Here is a 15,512-nt window from a genome sequence, read left to right on the forward strand (position 1 = left end):
CTGTAATTGCAGGAGGAAAGGAATGTGGCAGCAGGTGCTTTAAAAGCATAATAAAGTTGCAAACAGGCGCCCCCAGGAAGCCAGCACCCGATGCGATGGCACCGGTCGCACCGCCCTAAAGCCGGCCCTGGGCAGGTGCATTAGCCCGCAGACAGCTTGACTAGTCGTACAGTGCGCGGGGAATCCCTCATCCCCTTGCTCCCAGGTCCACCCCGCCCACTAACAAATGTAGGTAGCTTATCTGCCCTCGGGGCCAACATGGCGGAACCCTGGTGGCATTTATTACCAGCATCCGCCTCTGGGATCGGCGATAAGATGCGTCTTATCAGGGCCATATTTGCGTCTTATCACTCGGCGTGTCCCCTCCTCCGGAGCTGGACGTGTTCCATCCGCCATAAATTCATTTTTAACATCTTCATTTAGTTTACCCAGCGGGTGGGGCTCCCATCGTTTAGTGCGGGAGGAGCTCTCGTGGGTGAATATAAAACACGCGGCCCCAGGGCGGCTGAACTGTGATTCTCCCTGCAGGTCTCCGTGCATCTCACCAGCCCCTGCGCTTCTCCACACGTAAGTATTCCCTTCTATAGCTCCTTCCCTCATACCGCCGTTCTTCGATTTTTTTTTTTGCACTGCCCCTTCTGCTGCTAGGCCAGGATGCAACCTGCCATTATCTTGTATCTGAAGGAACATTACCGTGCATCCTTCTCCCTCCTAAATCCACCCCCACCTGCAACACCCACTAATACTAACCAATAGCAGGCTTAGATGATCGGCAATCTATGAAAGGTAGGAGTTAACATAAGAATGGTGCGAAAAATTAAGGACCACATTTATTAACAATTTCTGTCGTGAATGGGCCACTTTTTTGGCACAGTCATGACGCAAAATGCTCGTCAAGATTACAAAGCCACGCTAAGGCCGATTTGCGTCACCTTGCCTGGCTTTGTAAAACAAAGTCCCTCACGGCAGCATGTTGCGCTTGTGCAGCACCTGGCACGTTACACTGCGTTGAGTAGGAGTTCCATGTCTGGAAAATGGGCGCTCCCATGCATCCACCATGTAGGAAACACAAACCCAGATTTCCTAAATGCAGTAAACCTGGTTGTGCGCCAAAATGGTGCACCTAACCGAGAAAGGTGTAACGAGGAGAAATGTCTTGATTTCTCATTGTTGCATCCTTTTTTCCATGTGTGTTGCATTCTGCAGTACGCATAGAAAGAGGAATATATATGCCTCTACGGATTGTTTTTGAGCAGGAAAGGAACCCTTTTTGCACAAAAACAATCCTGCCTCTAATGCAGGCATCCTTGCACCATGGCACAAGCGTGCCGGCGTTGGCACTAGGCTACCTGAAGTGCACCAGAGAGCAAAAGTGAACTATATCTTAGTGGATATGGCACATTTCTGCTCTCCCGTTTCACGCAATGCAGCACTGCAAGTTGCCTTGCTGTGTTGCATGAAAGGTTACTAAATCTGTCCCTAGAAGAATTGGTGATATTAACGAGAGCCCTTACTACTGCTGGAACTGCACAAAACAAATGATCTGGGGTCCCATAAATTTGGGATAAAGCAGTGGCAGTAGAAATTGGGTGGAGTCATGAGGGTGGGGTCATGAGGAGCGGTGCATGAGAGTCAACTTACACATCAAGGCGTAATTTACTAGAATGAGATGCAACACAACAAAGCAAGGAAAGGTCTTGTGTTCCGTTGTGCCATACGGAGAGTAGTGCCATATCTGTTAAGATATGGTGCTGTCTTTCTCTTCCCCATTCTGGTGCACTTTAGGCTGCCATGCGGCAATGCACACATCCTTGCTCCATGTTTTGATCAAAAAGGGGAGCCTTCAGTGCAAAAACTATGTTTTAATACTTTAGAATGTGTACTGTACAATACAATAAAAAGGCAAAGTGTGAAAAGTATAGAGAGGGTAAAACACTTCTCCTCTGTGACGCCTACCATGAGGAGGCGTGATGTTCTAACGCAACTCCTGTCAACAATTGTTAGTAGATAGGGATCTATGTCAAAACCCATGGGTGGTTGCATGGGAACCACCATGTGCCACCCATGGATTGTCCCCCGGACCCAAAGTAGGTCACAGAGCAACTCTGCATTACTTTGGGCAACTTTCCAATGGAAATCTTGAGTTGCATTGGAAAGTAAATACCACCACAACACTTTGCACATGGTGGTGTGCATTACAAAAGTAACACAAACCGGGTGCAAATGTTAGTAAATCTGTGCCTTATTTGTTTAAAACTCTGCACCAAAGAATTTGGCGGCAAGGACAAATGTGACAGTAAATCTATTCTGGCTTAATTATTTAGTCATAAACAGACTGCATTTTAAAATATATTTTAAATTAAGGTACCTGCTGCAGGGACCGTTAGGGGCCCAGCAATTTCTTGTGTATAATAGCTGTAGACAACTCTGGTGAATAATGCACTTGGTGGAGAAGAATCCAGTCTGGTCACAGGTTTGACTCAGCAAATAATTGCAGAGTCCAGGCCGGCTTTAGCATTGGTGGCACCCGGCGCAACAATCTTTGTTGTCACCACCCCAATGACGTCCTTCTCCACAGATTTCCTGACCACCACCCTCCAACGATGCCCCTTATCTCTTTACAGTCCCACTCTCACATCTATTTAATTTCTTTTATAGCGCTAATCATCCCAGTGTAGATGTCCTGATGCTTTACGCCCCCCCCACACACACACACACACACACACTATAGATAGACAATGACTATTACAAATGTGAAAATCAACCCATAGGAAATACTACATAAGATAATACCAGGTAGAAGGTGTAGGACTTATATATCCTCCATTCTGGTAGGCATTTTACGTTAAGTGTGCGTGGTCTGGAGAAACACAAAGTCAGGATTGGAAATGTAACAACTATTGGGGTAGTCTGCGCTAAAAGAAATATATTACCACACAAAATGTACTCTTTTTAGCAATCTTAAAATAACAAAAGATTGAGGGGAAAAAACTGTAAAGTTCCAAACCTCAGCCTTACAGTTTGCATGCAGCTCCTTGATGCCAGTTCATAGCTCACTGTGCTATATTAGGAATGTAATTTATGCGTTAATAACACACATCATTGTGTAATCTCATGTTTCTATCCTATGGCTATACTGGTCTCTTGCAATTGATATCATTTTGTTACCTGTAACTCGCTGATCCTCATGTAAAGCAGTCTGATACCTCCGGGTCTAGCCAGCGCTATAGAAAACTGTGCAAATAAATAAAATAAAAATAAAATAAATGAACTGCAAGTAAGAATAGGATCTTTGTAACAAAACCAGTAACCTATTTGGCTATGCACATAAAGTACAAATCTGTGTTTTGCGGCAGGCACATTAACTGCCTCATCATATGAGTCAAAATCTATCCAGCAAATACATCAATTACCATCTTGATATTTTTATAATTGCCTGGAAATTACTGGCCCCACAGAGAACACTGCAGCAGGTGCCTTTACGCCTGTAAGGTATTTTAAAAGGCAGCCCACCCACCCTACCTCCAGCTTGGCACCCAGTACCACCCAAAAGCCAGCACTTCATGGAGGGCTAATGTGCCTGTTGCAAAGCATAACGCGAACATGCATGTCACAGATGTGTATTTCATGTAGCCAGCTCAGTGGGTTTTTGCTTTTGATTAATTGATCTTTGTATTACCTGCAATTCATAAGTTATAATCTTTATTCAATAGCTGAGTGACTTATGAACTGGCATCAAGGAACTGCATGCATACTACATGGCATAAGCTTAGAACCGTCCTGGTCTTTTCCTCAATCTTTCATTATTCTACTGGTTGCTAAAAATGGTCCCTTTGGACAATGATAAGGACGTATAAGTAACTGCTGCCTAAATGATTCTTGGTGTAAATACTCCTGTAGACAGATATATTTGACATTCTTACATTGCAGACACTAGAAAACTCGAAAACCCGTCTCCAATGTAAAGTTTGGTGCAAGGACGTGTGACATCACAGGCTGACTGTATGTGTTTTCACAACGACATTGGCATCAAGATTTTAGGCTCCAGCTAGCTCTATGCCAGGTCAAGACTTGAACAAAAAGAGTTGAGATGGCCCATTAAGTAAGGTATTTGTGTTGGGCCCAGATGGATCTGAAAAATGAGGCCCCACTCACCCCTTGCAGGTTGCTGCTCTGAATTTAAAGTTCACTAAGTGCAGAAACCTGTGTCCTGGTGTTGGCAATTTGCACCGGGCTAAAATAAAAATGTTCATTGATTCTGGCCCGGATCCATAACAGCTTCCGGATCAGGGATTCCCGATCCGCTCCCCTCATTTCCAGCACTGACCTTCACCATGATCTGAGATGAATGAAAGACAAATTGAAATGGTGAGAGAATGGAGTGGAGATCAGTCTAGTGTTGCAATGTATTTATTAAAACCTTTGTACAGCGCAGACTCCCCTAATGTGGGGTACGGGAGTGCCTATTGGTGTGGGTAGCAGGCTACACTGTAGGGCTGTGTGGTTGGAAGGGTATCGTTTTTACTTTGAGCCTTTCTGGGAAGTATTTTTATGCATGAATGATGATCACCGAGTGGCGTTTATTGTGTCAGGGGATGCAGTGCTTAGTGGTGTGATGGATGTAGAAGTGTGAGGGACAGACCTGCCTTTTCATAGTTTGTGTTATGCTGGCAGCTCGGATTAACTCTGCAGGGCTCTTTATTGTGTAGATGGTTTATCCTTTACATTCTCAATCCAATTTCCTATTCTACTTGTGGCCGGAGCCTCTCCACTCTGTGGTTTTATATATGTGGGAGAGGCGATAAGTGTAGATAAAGAGTCAGAGATCTACCCCGATAGACTATGTGGCAGTCCTCCTTTGTCTGATTGCCGTAATAAGATGTCATATTAAGAGATTTTCCCAGAAACGCTGCCTAATCGCTATCCTTTTCGTCATTTTAGGATGTCAGTGCTCAGAGTATATGACTGTTTGGGACCTGCAGGGTGGACTAAATCAGATCCCTGTGGTAGCCAGAAATTTGTGGCAAATCTCTTAGGTCTTGGCAGTCCTCTCTGGTTAGTACGGAGTGGTTATTTAGGCTGACTAGTATAGCCTGTATCTGTGTCCCCCAGTAGCCAGCAGGGTTGCATAGGTCCTTTCATCCATGATATGCCTGTCCTGTTGATGAGGGATGAGGTAAGGAGATGGTGAATGATATTGTATAGCGACATGGATTATATCACATTGATACTAGGAGGACAGTCATAAAGACTAGAGATACTGCCCTCCATCTTGTGGTCAGTGGTAGGAGATAGAGTGGATATCATTTAGCATGTCTGTGTAGTCTAGGGGATCTACAAAAAGAGTCCTAAATGTAATTTGGCAGATTATGGGTCTTCAGCAGGTACTTTTAGTATTAATTAAAGGGGCATATCTGGGTTGCGTCCCTGGGCCAGCGGGTGATGTAATGATCTTGGGAATAATTATGTTTTCACCTCTCTTCTGAACTTTAAATGGATGCTTATAATTTTAGTTAGCATTGACCACCAGAGCTTGGCGGCTTGAACTTAGAAAGCAGTTCCTCCTAAGGATTTCTTATTGTAAGGCGGTATAACGATCTGAGCTGCAAGCCTGGAGCACAATGTCGTATTCTGCTTGTATTGTCTAAATGTAATTTCTGATTTGCAGGAATAGTGGTGCGTCTCCTTGGGAGACTCTATAGACAGTGCAAAGAACATTCACCTTCTAGCTACAGGTAGCCAGGGGGGTGTTTGCAGAACAGGCATCATGTTTTCTCTGCGGTCAAGGCAGAGGAGGAGTCTTGATGCAGCGTTTTGGATTTGTTAAACTTTGCATATAATGAAACGGGGGACAGCAATATTTTGCCTATTGACATAGTCGAGCTTCAGGATTACAAGAGTGAGGATAGCTTGCAGTATTAGTATACAATGTATGGGAAGATGGGGCAGTGTTTTCATTGAGTAGAAGATCCTCCTTCTGACCTCGTTGGCACGTGGTATAAGGTATGTATCAGAGTCCATGGTTATGCCGGGAAACAGCCTTTACCACGAAGGCTTTTCTACGCGTTACGTTTCAACGGTACACTTACCTCGTAAACGTCTTTACAACGCGTATTGCTTCCACGACCGTCTTTACCACGCAAGCAACGTCTTAACGGAACGTCTTCTTCCTCATCCGATTCAGTCCTTTTTTAGTGTCAGCGAAGACGTGAGAAAAAGGCAAAAAAAAGAAAAAAGGGGGCTTGGGGGGGTCTCCCCCGCCCCCCCCCCAAAAAAATGTGTGGTAAAGGAATAATCGAGGTAAAGGATATGCGTAGAAAAATCATTCCGTTGTAACGCATGCGTGGTAAAGGCATGCGTTGCAACGGAATGCGTAGTAAGAACATATATTCGGTTATGCCTAGATTTCTCTTGTCTCTTGCTGTAGATCGCTTGGTATCAAGCTGCCATAGTTATTTGTCTGTACACTGGTGTTTGTGCCGCTGTCCACTGGTCATGATCAACATCTTTGTGGTGTTAAGCGTTATGTGGTTAATTGTCATACATGTATGTAATGCACAGAGACAGGCAGTAAGTCTTCACTTGTGGAGATCTCCTAGGTCATACATTTTAAGAATAATTTGCATATCATCTTCATAGTTGTAACATGGAAGGTTGAACGACTTGATCCTGTCTGGTAAGTGGGATAGGTAGATGTTGAGTGGGAGAGGTGAGGGGACGGACCCTCTGAGGAACACCACGGTGTTGGTTGTGAGGAGCGGATATGAAAGGTGGTACGAAACCAATCTCTGTCTGTGTTTGAGGTATGAAGCAACCAATGTTAGGGTCTTTTAGTATATTCCAAGAGGATGACATTTGTGTAGAAGTGTCTGGTGGTGAACAGTGTCAAATAATATGTGATAGGAGTTTGAAGAATAAAGGTAAACGAGAGGTTGAAAGATGTAGCAGCAGAGGAAGTGTCAATTGAGTGTTTTTGTTGATTATGAGAATAGTAGCATGTTTGGACAAGGGTAATTTGCATTGAGATTAGCGGCAATGTATTTCTAAGGCTGCAAGCAGGCTCCCTCGTAAGCACTGCCTCTCCTACTACTGCGTTGAGCCACATTTGCCTCCAGTTCATCACTTCTGAGTGTAAGATCAGCTGACAAGGGCATAACTATCACAGGAGCATCAAAGGGAACGTCTCTGAGCCTCGTAGGCTGATAAGCCCACCTCACCTGAACTGTGGCTGCTTTCACTGCCACACGAGAAGGCATGGGAGCATTGTACTTACTGGCATTAGGATCCACAGCCCCCTTCTGATGCCAATGCACCCACCTTTTCCCTTTGCCTTCTTCACTGAGAAACAATACCTGACATTATGGTGCCGATTCCGATCCTGGAAACATTTTCCCCGTACGAATCGTATCCGGATTTTTTTCCGTACAAATCGTACAAGTACCGTACAAACTGCCAAGTACGATTTGTATGGGAAAAAGTCCATACGAATCGCATTGGGAAAATTCCCCAACACGTCCTGGGGTCGGAAAAAGTGTCCGACACCTCCCCGGAAGATTTTCCGTACGAATCGGAAAACTGAAGTCCGATCCGTACCGTGCATCCGATTGTACAACCGTATGGAAATACACCGTACGGAGCGAACTTCTATAGCAACCATGGAGACATGTGCCCGCATACGCGCCGAACCCCCCCCCCTAAGCCCCCGTAAGTATGTGCGGAACCACCCAGCCCCTGTAAGTACGCGCCGAGCCCCCCCCAGCCCCCGTAAGTACGCGCTGAACCCCCACCCGTGTAAGTACGGAGCGTACCCCCACCCGTGTAAGTACAGAGCGTACCCCCACCCGTGTATGTACCGCTCGCATCGCGGCGTACTTCGCTTTTCCGGCACTTTTGTGTGCCGTAAAAATATTGCCGTCCGGCCTGCTGTTGGTACGAATCGTACTTCCTGGTTCGTGAAACGCAGCCTGAATGCGTCCGGACGTCACGTCGGCGCTGTCCCGGATCACATTGGTATGTCTTTTTACAGTCGGTCGGTGTTTTTTCCGATTCGTACGGAAATGGTGTTTCCGTACGAATCGTACTTGCATGTTTGTAAGGTTTTTTTCCTGGGTACGAGTCGGACGGAGAAAACGCTCCGACCGACGGTTCGTACCCGGTTTTTCCAGGATCGGAATCGGCACCTAAGTAGTCCCTTCTATGACCTGGCAAAAAACATCTCGTGAAACTACTGCATATTGATTTGTCCAAACTAATTGGTAAACTAAAACTCGTTTTTACAGCTTTTGTTCTCTAGCATATTTTGGAGATCAATTTAGATTTTAGATATAAATGTTATGGGTGCCAGCTACCACCAAGGAGTGCAGTTTCTAAAAACTTTAGGGTGCAGTTTATGATAAAAGTACACGTACATCTCTGATATAAACTAGGGCGGGAGTTTCTCTAGAAATGATTTTCCAAAGGAGAAACATTCTGCTGTTTTAGAAGCAGTGTATTGTTGAAGGCAGGACTGCGGCCTTTGAATTCAAGAGGCTGGGTTCAACATCATGAATGGAATGAAATGGATGACTTTTGTTGACCACTCCAAGACTAGGCAGCCACACACTTTCTTTTGGCAGTAATTGGCCTATCTTCCAGATGAGGCAACACAATCATGGCCACACATTCTGACTGCCTTCCAAAATCCTCCTTTCTAATTGGTTTAGGATAGACTTGTGTCAGGCCAATATCACTCTGATCAGAAACAGCCCCATCGGGGTCATTAGACCAGCATTTAGGATAGAAAGGAGGCAGCCTCATGTCTCTCATAAGGTAAGAGCTGCTTTTATCCATAAAGGCCACCTGTATTTTACCTTACTGTTGCTGCCTCTGGGTTCATGCACACGCACTCTTTTTGGCAGAGCTCTATGGCTAGAGCATGGAAAGCGAGATTTGGACGTGCTAATGTAAGGCTCAGTTTGAGGAACACGCCACTATACGAGGAATCCTGCTTTAGCGACTGCCGAAAATCTGAAGTACATGTGAAATACACTATACTTCACCAAGCTTTCAAGATTTGTTTTATTTCCAAGAACATATACATTCATTCAAGCCCTGATGAAGTTCCCCTTGAGGGAATGAAACGCGTTGGCTGACCATTCCTTTATCAACCCAAATTTATTTTGAATTAAAGAGGACATTTAGTTACAACACTTTGGCTCATTGGACTATCTCATTCGTGCACACCCTCTTTCATTTGTTTAAGGCTCAGTTTGTGCCATGGTTTGGGGGTGAATCGGCTGTGTGAAGTTGTGTATCCGCAGCACACAGAATTGCTTACCTTTTTTAAAGCACTGTCTGGAAATGACTGCAAGGAACTTGACAGAATGTATTTACGTTTTGGTCATAACCAGTTAACCTTTGCATTTTCATAAACCCAACTTCGGTTATTTAGTGTAAGTAGTTTTAGACAAATGTTGTTACAATGCCAAAAACTGGAAATTGATAGGATTGATTTGAATAAAGAAGCCCTGTACTATCGAGTGAGAATGATCAAAATTAAATCATTGTTCTGTACCTGAGGATTCTTTATGTACCAATGTATTTCTGCTTTCTTGAAGTCGGAGCGGTTCATGTGCTTGGACTGCCAGCCACTTGCATACATTAATATACTTACTTTTAGCGTTTACTGCAAACAATCTGCAATCAGACATTTGGATCTCTCTTTCAAATTGGAATATTTTCCATGAAGCTTTCGTTTTGACTCATTTGCAAATAGCTGACTGGGGAAGCGGATTTTTCTTTTCATGCATAAATTGGGAATTGAAAATTGCATGCAGGCAGATTTTTTTATTTTTAATATTAGATGTCCTTTTTCTGAATAGTTTTTTTTAGGCGCGAATAAATAGTTTTTATTTACAAATGCACACATATAGATAATTGCTGTACTTTAGTATTTGTTTTTCATTTTTCACACGCTTCCTAACGTTTGTCAATCCAAGTTTAGCATCAGAACATTCTCAATATTTCTAACTTGCCTGCTCGCAAGCATGCATAATCATACTGTTTGCTATTTCTGGCCTGCTTACCTTCCATCTTCCTGATGTCCACATCAGATATTATTTACACAGGTAGTGTTAGTTAGTCCAGAGCAGACATTGTTTATCTAAATAAACCTCTAGATTAGTCTGCGGCAATCATCCTTTCTAGTCATATCTACTTAGCTAGATAGTTATATTTACGCAGACTATTTACACAGTGGCACTATACACTACCAGGGCGCAATAACATAAGAGTGAATGTATATTACGTATACTTGTATCTCAAGCTATACAAGCTCATCTGTTTCTTCCTGTAGTTATGATACTTTTGCAAGAATTAGTAGTAATTTAAATACGTCAGTAAAATTGTAGGTAAGATGTATAATGTTCAGAAATGTTCTGACCTTTGTATTTATTTTGTGGTTGTAGTAATGATTTTATGTTTGTGTGAGCATTCATTACAACCTCCCTGATTACCACTTCCTATAATATCAATTCCTGTGAGGTCACTGATTATAATAATTATCACCTACCTCCCTAATGGCTGGTGCTGTTTCCCCCAGATTTTTTGTGTCTTGTAGAAACCCACTGAGCTGAAACTACTGCTCTATGCGTGCTTCAAACGTACACTTTTAGCCTAAAAAACTCCCACATCTCATCCAATCCTCTTGGACATCGAAGGCTCTGCTTTTTGGTACATAGTAACTATTTTTGTATCTGAAACCATACAGTTCAGTGGGACTTTTGACATGTATAGCAAAATGCTCCTATTTACCTCCATACAAAGTTTCTGAAAATTGATTTTCAAAAGTGGCAACTAGGAATATGGATCTTCGGCGGTGTTCGTTATGGGCGGGGGGTGATTTGTATCTAATTCTCCTGTCCTGCTTTTGTGTGCTGCCATAAGATTGCTTGGCCACTGCCCTTACTGCATGTTTATTTGCTGTTCTGTGGTGCTTCGTGCATTTTGCTCTGTAACTGACTGAGTGACCTTTGTACATACATTCATATCGCGCCAAGAAAGGTATGCATGCGGTATGCACAACTTCAGCTCACTGCTAAAGGTCTATAAAGCAGCCTCATTTTAGACTCTTTTTCAAGGTTGCCAGATGAGAAGATTCTTTAATATTTATTTGAAGTTAATTCCACACTAAGGTGCTTTGCAGTAGACATCTGCCAGCCTGGATGCTTCTCTTTGAGCAGGGGCTATCAGCAATGTTGCGTCCATAGATCTGGGGCTCCTCCTTCGTATATACCAATGGCAACGAAATTGCCAGAGCTCTTGGAAGGCCTGATAAATGGCTCTGTGGACAAACATCAATACCCGGAAGTCCAATCCGCAGACAATATGTGTCCAGGTAAACCTTTCCAGAACAGAAGTTGTAAGCACATATCTTGGACCTCCTCATACTACAGTAGCAGCCTGGTTCTGTAGTCATGCAATAAACTCTTTGGGAAACCCTAGAAAAAGCACCGCAGTGACCTGTCTGAGAACAAATAAGGACTCTTGTATTAGTGACCGTGTGTTTTCCTACCTAAAATGGTCTAAGTTTCAAAAGTTCCCTCAGCAGGGAAGCACACTTTTTTGTGAGATTGACTGTTTTTCAAGATTAAGTAACCAATCAAACAAGATTTCAAGCCTCTTTGCTTTCTGTGTGATATTGAGGCCAATCAATGCACCCTATCGTCATCTGAACACCTGAAGATTTTCATTGAACACCATGAGCAACTCTTTGAGTGCTTTCTTTATTAAGGCCAACCTGACATCATCCAAGTCGGAGCTATATTAATAGCTTAATTCAGTTTTTTTGAACTTGTTGAATATTCCCATTGAAAAGAACGATGAATTGAAGATCACTGGCATGCAGGACCAACCCCTACCCACGTGCTATCAACAGATCATGTAATGGTTTCACTTAACAAAGAGTACCCCATGATTTCTAGTGTTGGAGGCGGTGGATGGATCAGGTAGCACTAGTGGTACTGCCTTCCCTTCGTATGTGGTCTCCAATAAACACTCTCTTGCATTAAGTAGGGTTGTTTCTTTCCCCCTGCCTGGTCTGAAGCCTAACTGTGTGTTCCATAACAAGGAAGGGAGCACCACAGGCATGGAAAAATGTTGCTCTTAACACAGGGGCATATTATAGCCTTATAGCCCGCCGTAGCGGGCTAAATCGGCTATTAAAGGCCCGCTTCAGCGTTAAAGGCCCGAGCCGAAGGCGAGGGACTTTAACAAAGCAGAGGGACTTTAAAAGCCGGTATAGCCCTGCTACGAAGGGCTATAAGGCTATTAGAACATTCTGCCACTAGAGGGCAGAATGTTCTAAGAAATAAAACGAAGCCTTCAGGGAGCGCAAGGGGATTGAAATCCCCTCAGGCTCCCTGAAGCCTTTGTTCACAGCCAGAGCTGTGAACAAAGAAGCATTGGAATGTTGGAGCTCCGGGCTTATACCAGCCATTATAAGCCCAGAGCAATCCATTGTTTTCAATGGAGCTTCCAACATTCCAATGTTCTAATATAGCCTTATAGCCCGCCGTAGCGGGCTATACCGGCTGTTAAAGGCCCGCTGCATCGTTAGGCCCGATCCGAAGGCGAGGGACTTTAACAAAGCAGAGGGACTTTAAAAGCTGGTATAGCCCTGCTACGAAGGGCTATAAGGCTATTAGAACATTCTGCCACTAGAGGGCAGAATGTTCTAACAAAACAAAGCCTTCAGGGAGCGCGAGGGGATTCAAATCCCCTCAGGCTCCCTGAAGTCTTTGTTCACAGCCAGAGCTGTGAACAAAGAAGCATTGGAATGTTGGAGCTCCGGGCTTATACCAGCCATTATATGCCCGGAGCACTCCATTGTTTTCAATGGAGCTTCCAACATTCCAATGTTCTAATATACATCGTGCCCTGGTGGTGCACCAGCATGAGTGCCTTCTTTGTGCGTCCCAGGGCGCTATTGTATTACAGACGGCTGTTCCTTCTGTAATACTGATGGCACTGGTGCACATGTAGCGCCTGTGCTAGCTGCACTACTGCCTCCACTGTGAAACACGGAGTGACATATAGGCAGTCCCTCCATATTTCACTGAACGCACTGCTCCCAGAGCAGGCACAGGTTTGCGGCTGCCCTGAGACAGTGCATTCATTGTACTATGGTGCACTGTCCCTGTTTGTGTCCTGCGCTAAAGGAGACAGTGCGCCCTGTCTATAACATGGGTGGTAAATGGTGGTAAACGTCACACCCTCAAATGTGGAAACATTATGATTTGCTGGCGCTGAGAGTGTTCCGAACTACTGAAATGCTTTATAAGTTCGACGTCAGAACTGCCTTTTACAACTACGGACGTTTTACCCAATATATCTGAAAACTATGGGGTAAAATATGCCACATGGTCACATTTTTTCAAACATTTTCTTGGGGAGGTTAAGTGGAAACCAGTCAATCACTCTCCCTCCTGTCTGACTGAAACTCTCCTAGAGGTGTGAGTTGCTCTCAATGCATTGTGGTGCTGGTGTTAAAACACTTCCCACGGCAGCTCTTGGCTCGGACTCCTGTCCTGTGCATTTATAGCCTGCCGCCAAAGGCCAGCCTCAACAGAGCTTTTGGGCATAATCAAGAAGATCTTAGATCATGCCTGCCTGTTTTCATGCTGCTCTGTGACTGCCTGTGTCTTTGGCTGTATTGTGCGGGTTGCTACATGTAAGTCCGTTTTGTAAAGCACAAGCTACTCACCCTTATGGGTCTCATGGCACTGGGGGCCGTTGTGGAAATTAAGTGAGCTATTGCCCAGAGTCACATGGTGCTGAGCTGAGCTACCACCGGGGATCGAACCGTGAACCCTGTGCTCCAAAGTCAGCTGCCCTGACCGCTGCGCCACACCTCTCCACATGCATGACCAGTGCTTAAACAGTGCCGGTGGGTGCAGATGGTGTGCACTGACACACGTTTTTGGGGGGGGGAATGGGCCTTATTATTTCATTATTCGACTTTTGACTCAGAGTGAAGAAGAGAAAAACAGAAAATGGAGAAAAAAGGAGGAAATGAAAGAAAAGAAGACGGTGACAAAGGGAGAATGCAGAGTTGCTTATCAATCTGTAGGCGTGAGTTAGGGAGACATTTGGAGAATGGTGATAAAGAGACATGAGGTGGAAACAAAACTAGACAGCTTTGATATTTGGCAAACCCAGCAATCACAATCATTAGCAATGGGTCTGCATTAATTTTTCATCTGTGTATTTATCTTTTTTTTACCTTTCCATTCTTTAAATTAAGTTTAAATGTTTTACTTAAATTACATTCTGAGAACTCACAATCATTAGCAATGGGTCTGCATTAATTTTTCATCTGTGTATTTATCTTTTTTTTCCTTTCCATTCTTTAAATTAAATGTAAATGTTTTACATAAATTAAATTCTGAGTTTTTCACATTAATTTAATGAATGATGTCTCCTTTCATACAGTGTGGGACGCCTTTAAGGCCACCGCTTGGGATTTCATCATTAGATTTGTGTCAAATAAACGTAAAGTTTCCCGCATATTACATAACACACTTCTTGCTAAGATTAAAAAACTTGAGCACTCCTTCCACACCTCCAAGTCGAAGGACCCCCCTTAAAGATCTCATCACTGCAAAAATCGCTTTTAACGAGTCCACTACCGAACTGGCCTCCCTATACTTACTGAAATCCTCAGCAAAGTATACTCCAAGAATTTGTACATTTCTATCAATCCCTTTACACACCAGAAAACACACCCTCAGATACAGACATATCCCAATATTTCTCCACGATTCAAAAACATATTAATCCCCAATTAGGTTTAGCCTCTTTGGAAGCTGAATTTACACAAACAGAATTGTTAAATGCTTTAAAAACTCTTAAAAAAGACAAGGCCCCAGGCCCAGACGGCTTCACAGTGGAATTTTATTTACATTTTGTTCATCTATTACTCCCACATTTACACACTCTTCTTTCTTCCTTTATCTCTTCCAATAATTCCACTGGCTCTTTTTCCGAAGCCTTGATCTGTCTAATACCAAAGGCTGATAAGGATTTACGTTACTGTAGGAATTATAGACCTATATCCTTAGTTAACGTAGATTATAACATTTTCTCGAAAGCTCTAGCCCTAAGATTAGAACCATATCTTCCCATGCTGCTTGGAAAAGAACATTCAGGTTTTGTCAAAGGTTGCAACATCACTGACAATACACGCTTATTCTTTGACACTTTATCTAAATCATCATATTATCCAGACTCCTTGGCGGCAATTGCGTTAGATGCAGAAAAGGCCTTTGATAGGGTTTACTGGCCTTTTATCTTCCACGCTCTCAAGTGGTTTGGACCGAAAATCATTTCTTTAATAGCCCTACTTTACTCTGAGCCCAAGGCCGCCATATCTACCAATGGCCTCATCTCCCCCTACTTTAATCTTAAACGAGGAGTACGCCAAGGCTGCCCCTTGTCCCCTTTTCTTTTCAATTTGGCCTTAGAACCCTTTCTCT

At 43.7% G+C, this 15,512-nt stretch overlaps 1 protein-coding gene across 1 annotated transcript in view; it reads left to right on the forward strand.

Annotated features, from left to right (window-relative positions):
* Nucleotides 1-481: 481 nt before the first annotated feature.
* LOC146811785 (zymogen granule membrane protein 16-like) overlaps nucleotides 482-15,512 on the forward strand; it is a 29,251-nt gene continuing 14,220 nt past the window's right edge. The window contains exon 1 of the mRNA XM_085618771.1: nucleotides 482-567. The gene's annotated coding sequence lies outside the window, so the exon portion shown is untranslated. The remainder of the gene's footprint in view (nucleotides 568-15,512) is intronic.

The sequence above is a fragment of the Triturus cristatus genome, chromosome 7 (assembly GCF_964204655.1).
Source record: "Triturus cristatus chromosome 7, aTriCri1.1, whole genome shotgun sequence".
NCBI classification, from domain to species: domain Eukaryota; kingdom Metazoa; phylum Chordata; class Amphibia; order Caudata; family Salamandridae; genus Triturus; species Triturus cristatus.